Consider the following 7,115-nt stretch of genomic DNA (forward strand, 5'->3'; position numbering starts at 1 on the left):
TTAAAGGCATATGCCACCACCACTGGGCAAAAATGTTGGTCTTCAGGAAGAGTTGAAATTGTCTTCTGCTTTCACAATGACTTTCAGAGTTCAGGTCCATCATCTGGTTCCATCAACATAGCTCATGCTGTGAAGAGTTTGTGTGGAATGTTGGTGTATATCATGGGTGTGTGATGGACAGAAGGGCATTTGCTGAGAGCTAAGGGTGAGAGAGACTCAGTACCCTCAGTACCTTACACTTATTTCTCTGCAGAACTGAAGCATGGGATTCATGTCTTATGTTTGACTGCCCAGCACATCAGTCCAGCCAGCCATGAGGAGACATCTGTCCATGGCTTACTGCTGGGAAGAGTGCTCACCCTGGAGCATCTACTAGCCCAAAGGGTGCATACTCTCCACAGATACCATAGAATCCTGCTTGGATTTATACCAGGGGTTTCTTACATGTTATGTTTAATAGTGGCATTGCATAGGAACATATTCTGTTGCATGCAAATATCATAGGATACCAAGGAGTATGAAAGAATTTTGATCACAATATTTGTTACATTTCTGCATTAATTTTCATTGTTATGATTCTATTTTTCTTTTATTGGATATTTTCTTTATTTACATTTCAAATGTTATACCCTTCCCAGTGTTATGTCCGAAAAGCCCCTATCCAATCCCTCCTCACCCTGCTTCTATGAGGGTGCTCCCCCAACCACACACTGACTCCCACATCCCCAAACTGGCATTCCCCTACACTGGGGCATTGAGCCTTCACAGGACCAAGGGCTGTTCCACCCCTTGATGTCTGACAAGGCCACCTTGTGCTTTCATTTTCAACAAATTCTAGAAAGTTTTTGAATTCTTACTTATTTCTTCCTTGACCAACTTATCATTGAGTAGAGCATTGTTCACCTTCCATTTGAAAAATAGGGCTTTCTCTTGTTTTTGTTGCTCCCGAAGGCCAGTCTTAATCCATTGTGATCTGGTAGGAGGCATGTGATTATTTCAATCTTCCTATATCTGTCCAGGTCTGTTTGTGGCCAATTATATGGTTGATTTTGGAAAATGTGCCATGTGGTGCTGAGAAGAAGGCATATTCTTTTGATTTAGGGATATATATATATACACAAATAACACACACATATATATGTATAACAGATATAACATATATATGTATATGTATAAAACACATATAACACACACATTATATATATATATTCCATTTGGTCCAAAACTTCAATTAATTTCATTGTGTCTCTGTTTAGTTTGTGTTTCCCTGATTGGTCCATTGAGGTGAGTGGAGTGTTGAAGTCATCCACAATTATTGTGTGGGGTGCAATGTGTGCTTTGAGCATTAGTAAAGTTTCTTTTACGGATGAGGGTGCTCTTGCATTTGGAACATAGATATTCAGAATTGAGAGTTCTTCTTGGTGGATTTTTCCTTTAATGAGTATGAAATGTCCTTCCACATCTAATTTAATGTATTTAGGTTGAAAGTCAATTTTTTCCGATATTAGAATGGCTACTCCAGCTTATTTCCTGGAACCATTTGCTTGTAAAAATTGTTTTCCAGCCTTTTACTCTGAGGTAGTGTTTGTCTTTGACACTGAGGTGCATTTCCTATATGCAGCAAAATCCTGGGTCCTGTTTACATAGCCAGTCTTTAGCCTATGTCTTTTTATTAGGAAATTGAGTCCATTGATGTTAAGAGATATTAAGTAACAGTGATTGCTGCTTCCTGTCATTTTTGATGCTATTTTTATGTTTGAGTTGTTACCTTCTTTTGCGTTTGTTGAAAGATTACTCTCTTCTTTTTTCAAGTGTAGTTGCCCTCCTTGTATTGGCGTTTTGCATCTAGCATCCTTTGTAGAGCTGGATTTGTGGAAAGATATTGTGTAAATTTTCTTTTATCATGGAATATCTTGTTTTCTCCATCTATGGTGATTAAGCATTTTTCTGGGTATAGTAGACTGCACTGGCATTTGTGTTTTCTTAGAGTCTGTTTGAGTTCTGCCCCGGATCTTCTAGCTTTCATGGTCTCTAGTATGAAATCTGATGTAATTCTGATATGTCTTCCTTTATATGTTACTTGGCCTTTTTCTCTTACTGTTTTTAATATTTTGTTTAGTACATTTGATGGTTTGATTTTTATGTGATGGGTGGTACTTCTGTTCTGGACCAGTCTATTTGGAATTCTGTAGGCTTTTTATATGTTCATGGGCATCTCTCTTTTTAGGTTAGGGAAGTTTTCTTCTATAATTTTGTTGAAGATATTTACTTGCCCTTTAAGTTGGAAATCTTTAGTCTCTTTTATACCTATAATCCTTAGGCTTGGCCTTCTCATTGTGTCCTGGATTTTCTGCATATTTTGGATTACAAGCTTTTTGCATTTCACAATTTCTTGAACTGTTGAGTCAATGTTTTTTATGGTATCTTCAGCACCAGAGATTCTGTCTTCTATCTCTTGTATTCTGTTGTCCATGTTTGCATCTATGATTCATGATTTTTTCCAAGGTGTTCTATCTCCAAATTTGTCTCTCTTTGTGATTTCTTAGTTAAGTCTACCTTCATTTTTAAATCCTGGATGGTTTTGCTTAGTTCCTTCACTTGTTTGTTTGTGTTTTCCTGTAATTCTTTAATGGATTTTCATGTTTCCTCTTTCAGGACTTCTGCCTGTTGACCCATGTCCTCCTGTATTTCCTTAAGTGATTTTTGTGTTTCCTTTTTATTGGCTCATAACTGTTGTACCATATTCTCTATTTCTTTAAGTGATTTTCGTGTTTCCTTTTGAAGAGCTTCTACCTGTTGATTCATGTTCTTTTGTATTTCTTTAAGGGAGTTATTTATGTCCTTCTTGAAGTCCTCTAACAGCATCACAATGTGTGATTTTAAGTCCAGGTTTTGCTTTTCTGGTGTGTTGGGGTAGCCAGGACTTACTGTTGTTGGAGAACTTGGTTCAGATGGAGCCATGTTGCCTTGGTTTCTGTTGGTGATGTACTTGCATTTGCCTTTTGTCATCTGGTTATCTCTAGTGTTAGCTGGTGTTGCTGATTCTGACTGTGGTTTCTTTGTGCTCCTGGGAGACCAGTTCTCTCTGTGTATACCAGTATATAAGTATTTCTGTGAGACCTGCTCTCTTGTCATTTTATTTTGGTATGTAGCTCTGTGGCCCCGATCAACTAACTCTAGGTGCAGGTGGCAATTGGAAGGCTCCTGTCCCAGGGTGTTTCTAGGCTCTGTGTTCTCAGGGTTTCCTGCTGTTTCCTCTGAGCAGCAGAGGTGGTCCTACTATATTGCCAGGTCTCTCTGCACTCCTGACTGCTTAGCTACCTCTGTGCATCACTTAGATATGGTACATATCCACCCTCTGCCATTGGTGGCAGAGGGTGGTCCCAAGCTGGAAAAAGGAAACCGGAAAGTATATGCCAGAATGTTCAAGACAGGATCCCCTGAGCTGCAGGGCAGGTCTCACCTGTGCTGACTGCCTGCTCTGATCAGCTGCATGGATAGCTAGCTTCCTACTCCACTTGGAGATGGCACGCTGTGGTAGAGGATGGTCTCAAGTTCTGAACATGGGACTCCCTCTAACTGCATGACTCCCTGAAGGTCAGATACTCCCTGGCAGGATAGGTGCCCAGACATCTGTGGGGCTGCCCAGATCCTGGGTGCAGGTGGAGCCCTGGCGGGCTGTGTCCTGAGTGATCTTTCACTCTGGTGTTCCCTGAGTACCTGGTTAACCTCTCTGCTTGGTCACAAAAGCAAAGATTGTAGCGGCCTCACCTCTGAAAGTAGAATTCCCTCTCAGATGTTGACTTTTGACAGTGAAATTGAATTGATGAAAGTCACCAGAGCACATCCAAAGGAAAAGTAGGTTTTGTGGATTGCCATTGTAGATTCCAAGGCAGTTTGTCACCTCAGTAAATAGTTTGGTGCCACACTCAAAACCAGAAGGCTTCTTTTGGAATGAGCAAAAGAGCTAATTATTGATGTCTTTGATATCACCTCCAATGTGGAAAGTGGTTGTACTGATCCAGAAGCCCTCTATATGTACTTGACATGGGAACAGAAGCTGGTTTCAGCATGTATCTGCTTGATATTGGTGGTGACTTTCCTGGATTTGAAGATACAAAGCTTAAATTTGAAGAGATCACCAGTGTGATTAACCCAGCTCCGGGCAAGTACTTCCCATCAGAGTCTGGAGGGAGAATCGTAGCTGAGCCTGGCAGATACTATGATCAGCTTTCACACTTACAATCAACATCGTTGCCAAAGAAAACATGTGGAAGGAATAAGACTGGCTCTGACGATGAAGATGAGTCAAATGAGCAAGCCTTCATGTATGATGTGAATAATGGAGTTTATGGATCATTTAACTCCAATCTTTATGAGCATGCACATGTGAAGGCCCTGCTGCAGAAGGTGAGAAGTATTACTCATCCAGCATCTGGGGACCAACATGTGTTGACCTTGATCAGATCATTGAGCAGTGGTGTAACATGCCTGAAATGCAAGTAGTGGATTGGATGCTATTTGAAAACATGGTTACATATACTATTTCTTCTTCTACTTTCAATGTGTTCCAGAGGCCAAACATCACAGCCAAAGCGGCAACTCATGAAGCAGATACCAAGCGATGGCTTCCCACTGGAAGTGGAGGAGCAGGATGTTGGCACTCTGCCTATGTCTTGTGCCCAGGAGAGCAGGATGCACCATCACCTTGAAGCCTGTGCTTAGTTTCGATATGTAGCTGCCATTCTTGTAACTCTTGCCTGCAAGTTTAGTTTGAATTAAGGCTTTTCAGGAGACCATTTAACTTAATTACTGCTAGTTTGGAATGTCTTTGTAAGAATGGGATTGGCACCAGTGCAGTATGGAAGATGAGGAGATAGGGGGTCACATTTACTCTTTTCTTGTGGAAAAAGAATATTTATTTTATATGAACTTTTATTCACTTTTCAGACATGATACTTTCGTGTGCTGCTCAGCATTTGTAACTTGGACACTGACAGAATGAGCCAAAAGTTCATGTTGTGACCCATTTTGAAAATAAAGTATCTTGAAATAATTGGGCATTGGGAAATGTTTGCAAGTTTCCATTATAGAAGGCACAAACTTCTGCACAGGCAGCTCTATCACAGCAGTGAGTCTAGCCCAGCACAGCAAGAGGAGAGGTGGATGGCACAAGACTGTGACCTCACTCTCTGTACAGCATCATTCTGCGTAGCCCATGCCAAGTGTGTGCAATTGGCTGTGACCTTTGGTGTCCAGAGTCCGTTGGTAAGAATTGTCTGCCTAGTTACCTGTTGGCCTGGTCACTTCCTATGGAGGGCATCTGGGGTTTTTTGAACATTGGGTGCAGAATCCCTGTTTGTTCCCTCAAACCTTGAATTCACCTGCATCACCACCTAGTAATAATTGAAAGTATCCTATATAGCATTTGGGAGTCAACTTCTTAGAATAAATTCAACAACAGGAGAAAGAGAGGGGGGAGGGGAAGGGGAGGGAGAGGTAGAGGTGGAGAGGAAAGAAGAAATGGAGAAAAATTTAAAAAGAGAAATATCTTTTTAAAAAGATATTTGGGGATGGAGACTCAACTCAGTTAAAAGCACTTGCTTCTCTTATAAAAGACTCAGGTTTGATTCATTCGAAGCATCCACATAATGAATCTTTGCCATTTATAATTCCACTTAATCACAAATGTGATACACATATATACAAACATACATACATGCATACACAGACAGACAGACACACATAAGTACATACAATTTGAGATATGAGCTCTGAGCTTCAGCTCCAGCTACCAAGTCTTCCACCTGCTGCCTTCTTTCTGCTTTCATACAGTATAGCTCTCTGAAAGTCCAAATGAACCCTTTCTTTTTTAATTGGATATATTATTTATTTACACTTCAAATGTTATCACCTTTCCCAGTTTCCCCTCTGCAAAACCCCATCCTATTTCTCCTTACCCTGCTTCTGTGAGGGTGCTCCTCCACCCACCTACGTACTCCCACCTTACTTCCCTAGCATTCCTCTACACTGGAGCATCAAACTCACAGGACAAAGGGCCTCACTTCCCATTGATGCCAGATAAAACCCCTTCATTTTCTTTAGTCTTTCCTGTAACTACTCCTTTGTGGTCCTTGTGCTCAATCTAATGGTTAGCTGTGAGTATCCACATTTGTATTGCTCAGGATCTGGCAGAGCCTCTCAGGAGACAGCTGTATTAGACTCCTGTCAGTAAGCACTTCTTGGCTTCTGCAATACAGTCTGGGTTTGGTATCTGCATGTGGGATGAATGCCCAAATAGGGAAGTCTCTGGATGGCCTTTCCTTCAGTCTATTCTGTACTCTTTGTCCCTGTATTTCCTTTAGATGGGAGCAATTCTGGATGAAAATTTTTGAGATGGGTGGGTGGCCCCATCCCTCCACCTGGGGTTATGCCCTACCTCTGGATACGATCTCCACAGGTTCTCCCTCCCCTTTGTGGGGTGTTTGAGCTAATGTCATCCCTGTGGGGTCCTGGGAGGCTCTCACTTTCCTGGCATCTGGGGCTTTATGATTGCTAACCCTAGTTTCCCATCCCCCATTGCTACACACCTCTGTTCAATTTTCTGAGCCTCTCTACATCTCATCCATCTCTTCCAGTACCTGAATCTGCCCTTCTTTTTCCCTTCCCCTTATTCTCTTCCTCCCAAGTCCATCCCACCCACTACTTCCCTTGATTATTTTGTTCGCCATTCTAAATAGGACTGAAGCATCCACTCTGGTCTTCCTTCCTCTTGAACTTCATGTGGTCTGTGAATTGTATCATGGGTATTCCATGGACATTGTCTAATATATACTTATCTGTGAGTACATACAATGTACAATGTACACACAATGTGTGCCCTCTTGTAACTGAGTTATCTCCCTCTGGATGACATTTTCTAGTTCCATCCATTTGCCTTAGAATTTCGGGAAGTCATTGTTTTTAATAGCTGAATGGAACTCCATTGTGTAAATGTACTGCATTTTCTATATCCATTCTTTTGTTGAGGGATGTGTCTGTTCTTTTCAGCTTCTGGCTATTATAAATAGGGCTGCTATGAGCATAGTGGAGCATGTATACTTATTACATGCTGG

At 41.3% G+C, this 7,115-nt stretch overlaps 1 pseudogene; it reads left to right on the forward strand.

Moving 5' to 3' along the window:
• The first annotated feature begins 3,796 nt into the window (after nucleotides 1-3,796).
• LOC127678008 (ornithine decarboxylase-like) lies at nucleotides 3,797-4,725 on the forward strand (annotated as a pseudogene).
• Nucleotides 4,726-7,115: the final 2,390 nt, after the last annotated feature.

This window comes from Apodemus sylvaticus, chromosome 2 (assembly GCF_947179515.1).
Source record: "Apodemus sylvaticus chromosome 2, mApoSyl1.1, whole genome shotgun sequence".
In the NCBI taxonomy this organism is placed as follows: domain Eukaryota; kingdom Metazoa; phylum Chordata; class Mammalia; order Rodentia; family Muridae; genus Apodemus; species Apodemus sylvaticus.